The 15,610-nt window shown below is 38.2% G+C and overlaps 1 protein-coding gene across 1 annotated transcript in view; it reads right to left on the reverse strand.

Annotated features, from left to right (window-relative positions):
- The window catches only part of EGFR (epidermal growth factor receptor), a 165,806-nt gene that overhangs the window by 107,808 nt on the left and 42,388 nt on the right, over positions 1 to 15,610 (reverse strand). The window lies entirely within an intron of this gene.

The raw sequence follows: 15,610 nt of genomic DNA on the forward strand, positions 1-15,610 counted from the left end.
TATACGTGCTGCCATGATGCAATGCTCCACCGCATTTTGTACTTAGAAAAAACGACGTCATCTAGACCAGCCTGCTGCTATTAAGGCATGCTGGGATTTGTAGTTTTGTAACCGCTGGAGAGCCAAAAGGTTGGAGGCCACTGATGTGAATATATAGTAGTACCCCTTCCCTATCATGTTTTTGCTGTTTTTTTCTTTATTCAATTAATTGTTTACATTTATTTTGTAAAAATATTTACATAATAAACACACCCGTTATTACCATGGAATTGTTATATGCATATTCATATATTGAAATTACAACTGGACTCAGACGGCAACGAAAGGTTAAGAGGGCAGAGACACTCGGTAATGTTTGGTGTAGCGGAGAGGATGGTGGCCTAGGAAGGACAAAACATGGGATGGATTCCTTATTATGGTATGCTCACACGCTGTGTTTTCAGACGTTTTTCTGGGCGTAATCACCTCGAAAAATGCCTGAAAATACGGAAGCTGAATGCCTCGAAGCATCTGCCCATTGATTTCAATGGGAAAAACGGCTTTTCGTTCAGACGCCCCGTAAAAAGAAGTGCATGTCACTTCTTGAGCTGTTTTTTGAGCCGTTTTTTATTGTGTCAATAGAAAAACAGCTCAAAAACAGCTAAAAAAAACGCATCAAAAGACATTTGATGCTTTCAAAACGGCTAAAAATCAGGGGCTGTTTTCCCATATTTTACAGCCGTTATTACTTTAGCGTGTGAACCTACCCTTACACTGACTTTTAACTGGTTTGTTTCCAAACTACACTTGTTAGAAGTTATAATGGCTCTTTTTTAGCAATGCGATAAACAGCTAATGATGGAGGACATATTTTTCATATTATTATTTAATGTAAAGAAAATTTTATTATATTTAATATGTACTGTACAGATATCATTGTATTCCAAAGGTTAAACCGTTTTCCTAGATGACCAATTGTCACATGGTACCGTGTAGGTACTCAACAAGTTAAAGGAGTTGTCTAGGATTAAAAAAAAGGGTCTGCTTTGATTCACCTAGAAACTGCGCCATTTTTGTCTTTGGGCTGCGTTTGATATTGCAGCCTAGCCGCATTCACATGAATAGGAATGAGCTGCAATACTAGACAAAGGTCATTGACAGGAGTGAAAATGCTTCTGAAAATAAAAAATACACATTTTCTAATCCTGGAAATCACTTCAAGTAAATAAATCAGTAAAACAAAAAAATAAATTAACTAAAAAATTAAAATGATACATACAATCAATCCACAACCCTCTTACTTTCACACTCTTCAATTGTGTCCAAGCCAACATTATAATACAATTATATACACATATACATATATATATATATATATATATATATATACACACACATATATATATATATATATATATATATATATGTATATATATATATATATATATATATATATATATATATATATATATATATATATATACAGTGAAGGAAATAAGTATTTGATCCCTTGCTGATTTTGTAAGTTTGCCCACTGTCAAAGACATGAACAGTCTAGAATTTTTAGGCTAGGTTAATTTTACCACTGAGAAATAGATTATATTAAAAAAAAACAGAAAATCACATTGTCAAAATTATATATATTTATTTGCATTGTGCACAGATAAATAAGTATTTGATCCCTTTGGCAAACAAGACTTAATACTTGGTGGCAAAACACTTGTTAGCAAGCACAGCAGTCAGACGTTTTTTGTAGTTGATGATGAGGTTTGCACACATGTTAGATGGAATTTTGGCCCACTCCTCTTTGCAGATCATCTGTAAATCATTACGATTTCGAGGCTGTCGCTTGGCAACTCGGATCTTCAGCTCCCTCCATAAGTTTTCGATGGGATTAAGGTCTGGAGACTGGCTAGGCCACTCCATGACCTTAATGTGCTTCTTTTTGAGCCACTCCTTTGCTGCCTTGGCTGTATGTTTCGGGTCATTGTCGTGCTGGAAGACTCAGCCACAAGCCATTTTTAATGTCCTGATGGAGGGAAGGAGGTTGTCACTCAGGATTTGACGGTACATGGCTCCATCCATTCTCCCATTGATGCGGTGAAGTAGTCCTGTGCCCTTAGCAGAGAAACACCCCCAAAACATAATGTTTCCACCTCCATGCTTGACAGTGGGGACGGTGTTCTTTGGGTCATAGGCAGCATTTCTCTTCCTCCAAACACGGCGAGTTGAGTTAATGCCAAAGAGCTCAATTTTAGTCTCATCTGACCACAGCACCTTCTCCCAATCACTCTCAGAATCATCCAGATGTTCATTTGCAAACTTCAGACGGGCCTGTACATGTGCCTTCTTGAGCAGGAGGACCTTGCGGGCACTGCAGGATTTTAATCCATTACTGCGTAATGTGTTACCAATGGTTTTCTTGGTGACTGTGGTCCCACCAAATAGTGGCGCAGGTTTCGTAAGGCATGTCCGCTGCGGGAATCCTGCAGGGAAAAAAAAAGTTTAGACTTGCCCTGACCGTAGTTTAGGTGACGCATCTCTCTCTTCTGAACGTAGCCCCGCCTCCTGGGATGACGCTGTAGACCATGTGACCGCTGCAGCAGTCACATGGGATGAAACGTCATGACAGGAGGCTGGGCTGCGCTAAGAATAGATGATCGCGTCACCAGGACTACGGCCGGGGCAAGTCTAAACTTTTTTATAAATTTGAAAAAGTGCCTTTTTTTTTTCTCATGTGTGATTTTTGCGGCAGAACCGCAGCATTTCCGCAACAGAGGAGCAGCGATTCCACAGAATAAATTGACATGCTGCGGCTTAAAAAGCCACACTGCAGGTCCATTTTTTTTGCAGCGTGTGGATGAGATTTGTTTAAATCTCATCCACTCGGCTGCGACTGTGATACGGTGCGGATTTTCCACAATAAAATGTGTTGCATAAAATCCGCAGTGTTCATGCCTAGTGTGTTCCTACCCTAAGGCCGGATTTACACGAGCGTGTGCTTTTTTGCATGCGAAAAAACGTGGCGTTTTGCGCATGCAAAAGGTCCATAACAGCTCCGTGTGTCAGCAGCGTATGATTTTCGCGCAGCCGCCATCATTATGACACTCTGTTTGTAGCACGTGGTGCTTTTCTGTTTTCATTTATACTGCTGCGGAAGTGCTGGGCGGGATTTTCACGCACCCATTGACTTCAATGGGTGCGTGATGCGCCAACAATGCACAAATATAGGACATGTCGTGAGTTTTACGCAGCGGACACACGGACACACGCTGCGTGAAAATCACTGACAGTCTGCACGGCCCCATAGAGTAACATAGGTCCGTGCGAGGCGCGTGAAAATCACGAGCGTTGCACGGACGTATTACACGTTCGTCTGAATAAGCCCTAACAATAAGGCCCAGTTGACAGAGTTTTTGGGCCTTGATATTGACTCGGACGCTGCGTCAGAATCAGCACCAAAAAACTTCCAAAACCGCCTCCCATTGATTTAATCTGAAATCAATGGGAGTAAGTCGCGGAAAAAAGAAAAAGCAGCACGTCCTTTCTTGCCGCGGTTCTGCCTCTGACCTCCCATCGAAATCAATGGGAGGCAGAAAATGCATTTTTCCCTGCGTTTTTGTCTGCTGTCCTCAATCGCCGCGGGCAAAAAACGCGGCAAGATAGTGTGGGCAGGTCAAAATCTGCCTCAAAATTCGGTGCGCGGTTCCAGGCGGTCACGGGTGCGCATGCGCGGGAGTTTGCGGGTGCGCGCGATCGGTCGCACGGGCGGCAGTGTTTGACGGCCCCCATGACGACCCCCATGCTACCCAGGGCCGCCATCAGGGGGGGTATTATGGGTACTGATGTGAGAGGCCCGGCCAAACCTAATTGAAAGGGGGGCCCGCAGCTCACGACATTCTTTTGGTGAAAAAAACAGGCCCCATTGCAGGGACCTGTTTTTTTTCTACCAAAGGCAAGTCGCGACAGTTGCCGGGCCCCCCTTTCAATTAGGTTTTGGCCGGGCCTCTCACATCAGTACCCATAATACCCCCCCCTGATGGCGGCCCTGGGTACCATGATATAGTGCTGGACCGAGTACCGTTAACAGGCGGTGCCACGGTAGGGGGGCCCAGAAAATTTAGATGTAGGGGGCCCTGAAATTCCTGATGGCGGCCCTGCAGGCACCAAGTTGATTTGGAGCGTGTAACTGGTCTGGAGGAGGCTGAACTGTTAATGGTTGGTAGGGGATCAAATACTTATTTCTCTGGGCACAATGCAAATAAATATATATAATTTTGACTATGTGATTTTCTGTATTTTTTTTTATATAATCTATCTCTCACTGGTAAAATCAATTCTAGACTGTTCATGTCTTTGACAGTGGGCAAACTTACAAAATCAGCAAGGGATTAAATACTTATTTCCTTCACTGTATATATATATATATATATATATATATATATATATATATATAAAATTGTGCTCAGTATAAGCTTTTGCCCTAACAGTCTATTTTCTTATATATTTTAAACATGGAGGAACTGCGTGTCATTGCATCTACAGACAGCTATGGCCACTGTACATATAGACAAGCTAGAAATATAAAGACAAGAAAGAATTATGTTTTCTCTGCTGTTATCATTGATAACAGTAATAATTATGACATAATTAATAATTGGATTATGTCCAAGTATTCATGAAATCTAAGCTTGTTCCCATTACACATTTATAATGCTTACGGGTAACCCACAAGTTAAACACGTTTCTCATATCTTCTCTCTTAAACTTATCTCATGCAGAAGAAGACAAAGGATATACTTGTTGCAGGGACATGAGGAAGAAACACTCAAGTTTCACTTAGGAGAGATAGTCTGGAAATAGATATTCCAACCATGCATTGCTTGGATCTCACCATTATGACTTTCCACTGTGCGGCATATGAATTTGTTGTTGCGTAGAATGCATATTATATATGGCTTCTATTTACTAGCTTTATGGTACAGAATGCAGAGTAAGTGATGTGAGAACGTAATTGCATTTAACATATATGCTATTTATAAAACATCAACATAGTCTTAAAGAGGAAGCCCAAGATTAGAAAAACATGACTGATTTCTTCAAGAAATAGCGCCACACCTGTCCATGGGTTGTGTCTGGTTTTGCAGCTCAGCTCTATTCCAGTAAATGGGGCGCTCATTTCCCCATCAACAGTATAAGAGACACATAAACAATCTCATTGTAAGGCTCTGTTTACATTATTTGCATTATTTGACTTCTGTCAGGAGCTCTGATATTTTTGGTGGAGAGAATAGCGTAGTCTGTGGCACTATTTTTGCTGTAAAAAAAACGATTTTTATGTGGTTGTCAAATTCGAACTTTTTGTAACAAAAAAAAAACCAACCACAAAAGCATAGTAAGATTATCACATTTATTTACTGCATTTACCCATCACACACTGCAGGACAGAACACCTTTCCGGTGACACCTTCTAGAAGGTGATAACTGCGTCTCGGACTGTAACAATAATCCAAGGATATGTTTGTCTTTGACTAGATGTGTGAGGATGAGGATTAAGATTAATAACGTTCATGATATTAAAACCTTCTCAGCTGCTCTTTAATGGAACCAGAGATGACATTCCTGCAGAGTGACCCGCGAATCAATGCTCCAGTCTTATGCACTGACAGACCCAGACAGCATTTTTATAAGTAAAATAATTCCAGCTGTCTGTCTTTTACGTAACGTCCTCCCTACTATGCTCAATTAATTTCAGACTCACTGTTTAAATCCTCCACCCTCACTTTTTTTCGCAAGTGGAACCAAATATCCAAGTGTTATAGTTCAGGAATGCCAACTGTCTGCATGCAGCCTCACAAACAGAAATACTGTCAAAATAATTTTTACTTTTTTTTTGTCAGTATTAGAGTATTATTATTATTTTTTGTCAGTATTTGGCAGCCATTTACAGACTCCAGGCTAAAGTGTTAGATCTGCAAGTCAGTTACTTTTAATCAATACAATATATAAGGTTTTGACTTTACTATGCTAAAATTTTTGGTCAGCTTATGGCATGAATTCCGTTCTGGAGATCCCTTGCTGTCCTCCACTAGGCCGCAGCTGAAGCCTGAACTGGCAGTGATAATGGAGCAGTCATGAGCCACTTTGGAGTAGGCATAGGAAATATTCCAAATGTTAACTGCACCACACAAAAAACATAATATCAGAACAGGGCGTCCATGACCTGCACAGGAGTTTGCATACTGCCACTACCGATGACCATGGAAGTGGGGGATGATTTACCAATAGTATTGTGTGCAGAGTCACTAAAAATGGCATAAAGTGTGGTAAATTTATCAAATTGGCACATGTGGCATTACATATTTAGGTGCATTTTATGACGATTTTGCACACCCTTTTTATACACTCTGCAGGGGTTGGCATAAAAAATGTCTACACATAAAATTAAGTCCACATCATGTACTCTATTATTTGGCACAATATATTTAGTATATGTTACATAGTGTGTCCATTACATGTATAGACAGAGCTATCACTGATACAAGAAGTCATTGACGGCTGGGTAGAGGGAGGCATCAGAATGGCTTTACTACTAGGGGGCTTCTAAGTTTACCGCTAGATGTGTCAGACTACGATAGAATGCCAAGATGGTAACTTACTACTGCAAAGATACACCCTTCTGATAACAGTGACCTGTGGGAAATGCCACATGAAAGCTGGATCATGCATTCATTTGTGGTGGTTCTGCCCTACCATTAAACACTTCTGGCTAGAATTTCATGGCCTTATTAACCAAATTTGTGAGACATGTCTTCCAGTTACAGTAGAAATAACTCTTCTACCATACCTACCAAATCACTACTCTTGATTAGATCCCTCTTATCCCCAGCAAGGAGACTGGAAACTGTCAAACCCTCCCACATTGGATCACTGAAGTAGATCATATCCATAGACTTGAGGAAAGTGCACATTGGTAAAACCATAATAACCGTAAATATAGAGCTATCTAGACCCCCTAGGTGAATTTTAGAACATTTAATACCTCATAATATATTTCGGCTATCAGCCTATGGTAATTTCCCTTACCCCTTACTAATACTCCTCGCTCTAGGGCAAGAGATTTGCTGTAATATCATAATTTAGAAAATAACTGTTTCAATAACTTTCCCCCTTTCCTATCCTCCCATTTGTTACCTACTTTTGTTAAAACAAATGTTTTATTTTCTATTCTGTATTTTGTATCTCCTGAGGTGTATTCAGGCTATTATAGATAACTATTCTTATTACTTTCTGTAAGGTCGGTTTTTATACTAATCTACTATATTTCTATAATTCTCTCACCAGCAGTGACTTATTTGCAACAGAAAAGCACTAGCATGGAGATTATTTGAGCTTGCTTTTGTCGACCTCCAATTATCTTGGTATACCAAGAATGTATGTGTCTATTACTAAATACTTGTTACAAAACTAATAAAAAGAGATTTCAAAAGATAAGAATATACGGAAGAGAGGATGTGAAGGATAAATGCACAGCAGCTGGTTGTAAAAATTTTTTTATTGTTATTAAATTACAGAAAAAGTGGTCTACAAATAGCATTAGGTTTTAATTAGGAAATACAGAATTGAGAGGAGAACATAAAGAATAGAGTTCTCTAAAATAACATTCCAAATGTGATTACGTACAAATATAAGAGTATATATGTCAGCTATAAGAAAACCTAAGATTTCAACTGAACATGGCACGCAAAGTCTTCACTTCACCTCGGTAGCTGTCAATGAAGTCTATAACACTGTATCTCTTTGTGTACTTAGACTGGAGTTTTAATCTTTACCCTTAAGAATATGTCTTACAAAAAAAGTTTCTGGTGTGTTTCATATATTGATCCAAGACAGGACTAAAAACCCAGGCCAAGAAAGAACACAAACTTTTGTGTGGAAAAAACTGTTTTCAGTGCACAGCAAAGGAAGATAATCCTTTGGAATCCGTTGATGATTGGCGGGGATTAGGCCAAATATTTCGAGCACTGCTAAATCTAAAAGACTCAGCACTGCTAGATTTCTTGACCCTGCTGACAACATGATCACTTTATAACGTGAAAATTGACAACTCCATATCCGGTTTTTGGAAAATGCGCAAAAAAAAATAGGTATTATTTACAGTGTTTAGCGATAGCAATAGGCTTTTTTTTTTTAAACTTGTATAGGAAACTTTGTAGATTCAACTTTTTTTTACAACAATGAGCATTCAGTGGACAGGTTCCTACAACAATCCATTCGATTATTGCTATCATTGAACATCTTCTTACAATTGTTTTAATCTCATCCTTAGCTTATACCAGGCATGGTTCTTTGGTGCATACATATAGGTATGGTGGCCCCAGAAGCCATCATTCTAGTGTCTGATCCTATTTTATGGTCCCGTATTTTGCATTCTTTTCCATACATGAAATGACCCAGTGCAGGGCAATACAGTTTACATGTGCATACCACATGAAATTCTATTTCACAAACTAACCAAAGATTTATTTGAAGATCACATTGTATAATGATATTTCTTGTATTTATATTCAACAACAACCTCGATGTACCGCATACATTGGTCAGTTTATATCCCTCGATCATTTACAGTATTTTTTTTTACAAATTTCTCACTCAAGAGGCTCGCCAGGTCCTCTACTACAGCATTATCAAGGCTTTAATCCAGATTTCAGCAGTTTAAAAAAAAAAAAAAAATCTTGTCTGTACTGACCAGGTGTTTACTAGAGAAGAAGCTAAGCAGGGCAAATGATATTTCTGTATACCTGTTCAGTGCTAACCACACACTAACCATCACATATTTGGGTACTAACAATATTTTAAAATATCTATCTATCTATCTATCTATCTATCTATCTATCTATCTATCTATCTATCTATCTATCTATCTATCTGTCTGTCTGTCTGTCTGTCTGTCTGTCTGTCTGTCTGTCTATCTATCTATAGGTCTGTCTACTTTTTATGTAATTGTATATGATACAAAATACCAGGTAAAGGGTTATCTTCAAACTGCACATTCCACTTCTAGATATAATTTGGTAAAACAGATTTTAGGAGATGTAGATGGACTGGGAACGTAGGAAAAAAATATCATAAAGCTATCCTTTGTCACCTCTAAATGTACCCTAAACTCAATGCATACTTTCACAAAATCAATAGTAAAATAAAATTTTAGAAATGTTTCAGCATGAACGTCATTTGCCTAAGGCCCCATGAACATTTCTAGTTTATACTTTCTAATAAATTCCCCTGCCAGCGAACACAACGTGTGGATCAGATGGACTAAGATCACTGATGCGAATAATACATCCAGTTATTTCAGCCTCTCTGGGACCTAAGGTACCATGTGAAATCACTCAAAACTCAGTCTCATTAGAATCAATGGAGTTAACAACATTTGCTCTTCTAGCAATAAAATGGAAAGATACATTTTATTGATTGACCTTTAGATGATTTGCCTTTAACTATTATTGTTTGTTCAATATCATTTTAAACCGGAGCTACTGGTGTTTATCTTGTCATGAAGGCATCAGTGCATGAGGTTGGGGCTTCACTAAGTGCTCCTGTGTTGTGTTCTGCTCAGTCCTGGTACTGCCATTAATAATTGATATGTAAGCAGAGATAAACACACTCCACAACAAGTTCCCTCTCACAAATGTAAACTATAATGTAACACGTATACCAATGCAGCAGATGTCCTATTGCTTGCTAATGAGTTTTACACCGCAGAAAAAAGGCCTGCGTATAAGTTTTTTGTACAATAGTAAATACAAATTATTTTGTATCATATTGAATATTATTAGTTAGCGGAAACACAAGAATCACTATAAGGCCCTGTTCAGATGGCCAAATTCCGCCTAATGGGAGTAGGATGCTTCTTTTTCCCGCTAGCAGATTTTTTTCAGCTAGCAGACAAAAGAAGCGTCCTGCCCAATCTTCAGGCGGATTCTGCCCAAACCTCTCATTGAAGTGCAAGGGAGAAGGAATCTTCCTGCCTACAGCAGGAATAATTCTGCGGCAGATTTTACGGCGAGACCCACCAAGAAAGATCTGCCGTGTGAAGATAGCCTAAGAATTCCATTGTCAAAAAATGATTATTCAGCTGTATAAAAATGCAAGTTTACAAGTGAACAACTAAGTTCGGTCCTCGTTTAAGACACTCACTAAATTCCAGTCTGATTACTGTAACACCGCCCTGGTAGTCAACCAACAAAGTATCTAACAACCTTCCAATCAATCCTTAAATCCACTGCTCAAATTTTTCAACTCTTCTTTTACTCCTCCAGTGCCGCTCCTGTCAATCCTTTCATTAGTGGCAAATTACAAAACTCTAAATTCTTAAACTAACAACCTCTCTGTTCAAAATTACCTGCACTCTGCCCAACTTTCTTATCACCACTGCACACTCTTACCTCTAGGACTTCTGCTATGTCTCTCCAGTTTTCTGGAACTCTCTGCTGTTAACACTCGCCTTCACTTCAGTCACCATCCTGGCACTATCAAGGTGCAGGCTGCCACAATGATAAATGAGGTTTAAACAACCCCCAAATTTTGCCTTTCTCCCACAATAATTTTAGATTGTAAGCTTATATGGAGAAAATTCTCGCCTGCTGTATCCTGTTCATGTTTTTTGTAACTGTTTTGATTTTTCTTGATTTTTTATTCCACTCCTGTTGTGCATCACATTTTACAACATTACAGAAAATGTTGCTAGATACGTACGTATGATAAGCTCAATAATCTATGAGCGTAATATAAAGCAGCATATAGAATATTTATTTAAGTAGTGACTCCATCCACTGTAAATGGGCTTCCATTGCTTTCAAGCAATGCACCTGGTATGTGGAATTAGACTGCACTCGGGCACAGTAGCAAAGGTTCTTTATAGTCTTATGAATTGTGCATGCACTAAGTATAGCGATAGACAGGCTGGTGTCCTATGAAAAATAGAGACATCCGCTTCACCATACACTTTCTGTGCAATGTAGGGACGTTCTCATGGATCTCAACTGTGTATTACCTATGAACACAATACTTCTATAATCTGAGAAAGAAGAAAAAATTGTCTTCTTTATTGGAAAATTATTATATGTAATAATAAGCTCCACTTATGTGCATAACCCAAATGTAATCATAGACACATAAAAATAATTATATATATATATATATATATATATATATATATATATATATATATATAATTTGTGCAGGTTTACACAGTGCAGTCAACATTATGTCCCCTCTTAATTAGAATTAAAAAATGGCAGCAAAATTGCTTAGTTGACAGCTATTTTATGTGTATGGCTTTCTGTAAGGGATGGTCCGCTTTGGACAACCTCTTTTTGTTAGAAGGGACCTTGGCAATGCACTGATAACAGGGTGCCTCCCTGCTGTGACCCTCAGTGATCAACAGTATTCTTTGGGGTAACTAGATAACAAGTTTTCAATTTCCCTGCAGTGCAACCATGTAATACACAGTTACCATTGAAATCAATGGTCTGTCCATGTAATGCATGAATGTGCTAAGTCCTCCAGAGTGAGAAACAATCATGATGTGGCTAAAAGATGAAGGTCCTGAACAGAGGGCTCACCTCAATGAAATCCAAATTCCCTAATTTGGTATTTCAAGGTGGGTTCTCTAACCCCCCTTAAAAGATACAGGCACTTTCCATTCACGTGTGCAGTATACTTATTTTGATTTCTAGGCACTGCAGTCAGGTGAGTTTTATGATCTTGCTGATTTTGGCCACAACACGGGGTGTGAAGTGTGTGAAAAGCCTAATAAAAGAAGCAATGACGGAGAGTTATGTCATTTGTGTTCTGTTCTTGTAGGTCTGTTTACAATAATATTGCACAACCAGTCTTTGTTTTCACAGTAGGTGTGCTTTCATCAACATCTACAAACCTAGATATCAAACTTCGACACGGCAGAGAAAGCAAAATATACAGAGAATCATAGAAAAGAAACCGGAGGAAGTCTTAATGGTCACACTAGGGAGGTATTGTCGAGAGAAAAGAAGTTACATGTCCCGGTGCAACTATTTATAAATATTTTATATAGGTCACATATAAAGGCCAATCGCAAGATTAACCATATTCAATAAGAAGGTGCTTAGTTCCAGTATCTTGTGAAAACAAATTGTATTTGAGATTTGTTTAGCTGGCAGGGAAAGTGAGGCTGTATTTGCTTAACTACTAGGCCATAACTGAGGTCACTTTGGGATAAACCACTGTTTTTGTTGATTGCCATGTACCGTATTACTTTCCAAGTAGATTACCAGTAGAAAAAGTTTAATCCTATCTTCTATCTATCTATCTATCTATCTATCTATCTATCTATCTATCTATCTATCTATCTATCTATCTATCTATCTATCTATCTATCTATCTATCTATCTATCTCCTCCATAGTTCACGCTCCACAGCACACAAACACTTTATAAGCAGTGCGAGTATAGCATTATGATATATTCTTTTAACTGTTCAAATTTCTGGCACACACTGGGTGTGACCTAACAGGATGAGCACCAAACGTGACTGAGGTGTTACCTGAATTTATCAAATTGTGGCCTACTTTTTAGTATCCATATCATTCAGCATTAAAACAGACAACATGACTTGAGCCCACATTCAACATGGCCACATTTAGTTATTTAGTTGATAGTTATTTGATTAAATCGATGTTGGACCTAAAGTCCTCTTACACGGTCCGTCCTGGGCCGTGTAAACGAGCGCCGATCAACGAGACAGCTCGTTGATTGGCGCTTGTTTGCTCCTTTCACAAGGAGCTAGTATGGGGATGAGTGCTCGTTAGTCCGATCGCTCGTCCCCATACATTATTATCATGTCGGCAGCTCGTCTCTCTGTTTACAGGGAGACGTGCTGCCGACAACGATAATAATTTTCATTTCTAAAACGATACGATCAGCAGATGACCGAGCATTTGCTCGTTCATCTGCTGATCGCTGCCCTGTTTACACAGAGCAATTTTCGGCAACGAGCGTTCTATGAACGAGTGTTTGCCTGATAATTGGCCCATGTAAAAGGGTCTTTACCTATAAAGTATTAACTGACTAGTTTAGTAGTCACAACGGAAATTGGTTTATGAATTTTTTTGAACTGGAAATAATTGGTAATATGCCATTACCTTGATTTATAACGATAAAAGACGTTAAAAGTTCAAATAGATAATCAATTTATGCTTGGTTGGTATATTTAAACATATTATTAGAATTGGTTTTAAAGCATCATTTTTTATAAATTATACAATTTGCTCAAACTTTCCACATTAAAAGATATTTCCCATTTTATTTAATCAATTTAGTTGTTCAATTCCACATCCTCTATACAATTCTCCACCTCTCTAAAGTCCTTTCTGTAGTGTGATCAAAACTATACCCCATATTCAAGTTGTGGAGTCAATTGTGCCAGACTTGTGGCATTTAGTCTTTTTTTTTTATCATGTATATTTCCTTTTGCAGCTGCTGCTTGGTATTGAGTGCTTACTATACTAAAATCAATGTATAATATGTAATGGAGATATCTTAGTTCTAATGTCTTTTCATGTTTAGAACACCAGGAAGAGTGACAATTTATCCTAATCTGAAGTGTCACTGTTCTACTACTTGATATTTAAGTTGACATTTTTTTGCCCTTGTTTCACTGTAGGTTTTGCAAGTATAGATGGATTAGTTTGTGTTATTATAGGGAAGAGCATGCTAGAGTAGATTCTTGTACGTGTTATTATGTATGCACATAGCAAGTACATATTTTTTTGTCACGTATTTAAACTTTCACTACAACTTTCAACAAGTAGATAATGAAGCAACATAGGTTGAAATGTGTGTAGTACAGCAATAATAAATATATATAAATATATATATATATATATATATATATATATATATATATATATATGCATATATAACATTATACTTTATTATAAAAATAGTGGAACATAAATGATAGGTATTCTCTTATGCTTTGCAACCTACTTATTTGATTGATTAAGTTGAGCATATGATCTGCCCTACTGCTTGCCTGTTGCATAACGCCAAGGGTGTATCTAGATATAATCATAAAGGGTTCTAATTTAAAAGTGAGGTAAACAGATTGTGAACTACAGCATTGGAAAAGCAAACATGGCCACTGTCCATTTACATGAGCAGATAGTCAGATTCGGACGATGACGAGCGAGCGTGCAGAATAATTGCTTAATATAAATAGATGAAGCGACAGTGGAAAATCGTTTATGTGAACATAAAAATAATGGTTGGTGCTTATGACATTGGGGTATGTAAACATGAATTGTTTGATCTAGGTGACAATTATTACAGGCGTAAATGCAGTGAACAACGCTTAGAGGCCCTTTTACATGGGCCAATGATCGGGTGAACGAGCGTTTGTACGAACGCTAGTTCCTGATAATTGGTCTGTGTACAAAGGGCAGTGATCAGCCGATGAACAAGCAAACCCTTGTTAGTCGGCTGATCGGATCTTTAATGTGGTCAGAAAAATGGTCGCTAGTCGGCAGCACATCTTTTTGTGTATTTAGGGATGTGCTGCCGACAAGATGCAAAATGTATGGGGACGAAAGATCAAATTAACGATCATTTGTTCCCATACTTGCAATCATTGCTCTGTTTGAATGGAGCAAATGATCGGTGCTCGTTACGGGCAGAATATCTGCCCATGTGAAAAGACGATATGCGATCAAACAATGAATAAACAATTATTTAGCTAATAATGTTTTGTGTCTGTAATCATTTAGGTTGCTTACAGCGATGGTATACGAATACTTGTTTGTGGGGCTATTACTTTTTTTGCTCATGTATGCTGCTTGATTTTCAACAGCTTGAAAAAAGTCGTTTAGTGATGCTACACAGACCCCACAGTGCTCATTCCTAGGATGTTACAGAGGACAAAATAAACACCAGAATTATTTCTCCTAGGCCTCAGCTGTCAGGTCATGTTGGGAGTTGTAGTCTCACAGTTGCTGGAGGACTACAGGTTGGAGACCACTGGTCTACATAGTGGTAGTAGTGCAGCAGGGAGCCGTCACCTTAAAGAAGCAATTTTCAGAAATGTTACTAGCACTGCTTTTATACCGTAGACATTTTTTTTTAAATTTGAGGAGAAAATCACATATATACTACAAAACTATAAGGCATAGGGCTTACTACAATTTGAAAAAAAGCAGCATGCCCTATTAACTGCAGAGTGTGAATTGGATGTTTTACATTTCTACTGTGTCATTTCTTTCAGCCTGAAAAAACATATAGGAAAAATGTGCTACACGCATATAAATGCCCATATATCAACTTTTAATTCTCAATATTCCACAAAAACAAAATAACATCTCATGCCACTCATATTTCATTGCAAGCAAGGCGATCTGGATGCAATTATGCAGGTTGAAAACAAATTGCCTTCTGCAAGTTTCTTACATAAGTACCCTGCAATACAAGATCAGCAAGAAAACGCCCCAGTAGAACATGCGATTCCTGTATTTCTATCTTAATATGCCAGATGTATGTCACTAACTCAGGGTAAGACTGATTGAGCATATCTTTTACTGTACTACTAACAATTGTGT

This window comes from Rhinoderma darwinii, chromosome 5, assembly GCF_050947455.1.
Source record: "Rhinoderma darwinii isolate aRhiDar2 chromosome 5, aRhiDar2.hap1, whole genome shotgun sequence".
NCBI lineage: Eukaryota > Metazoa > Chordata > Amphibia > Anura > Rhinodermatidae > Rhinoderma > Rhinoderma darwinii.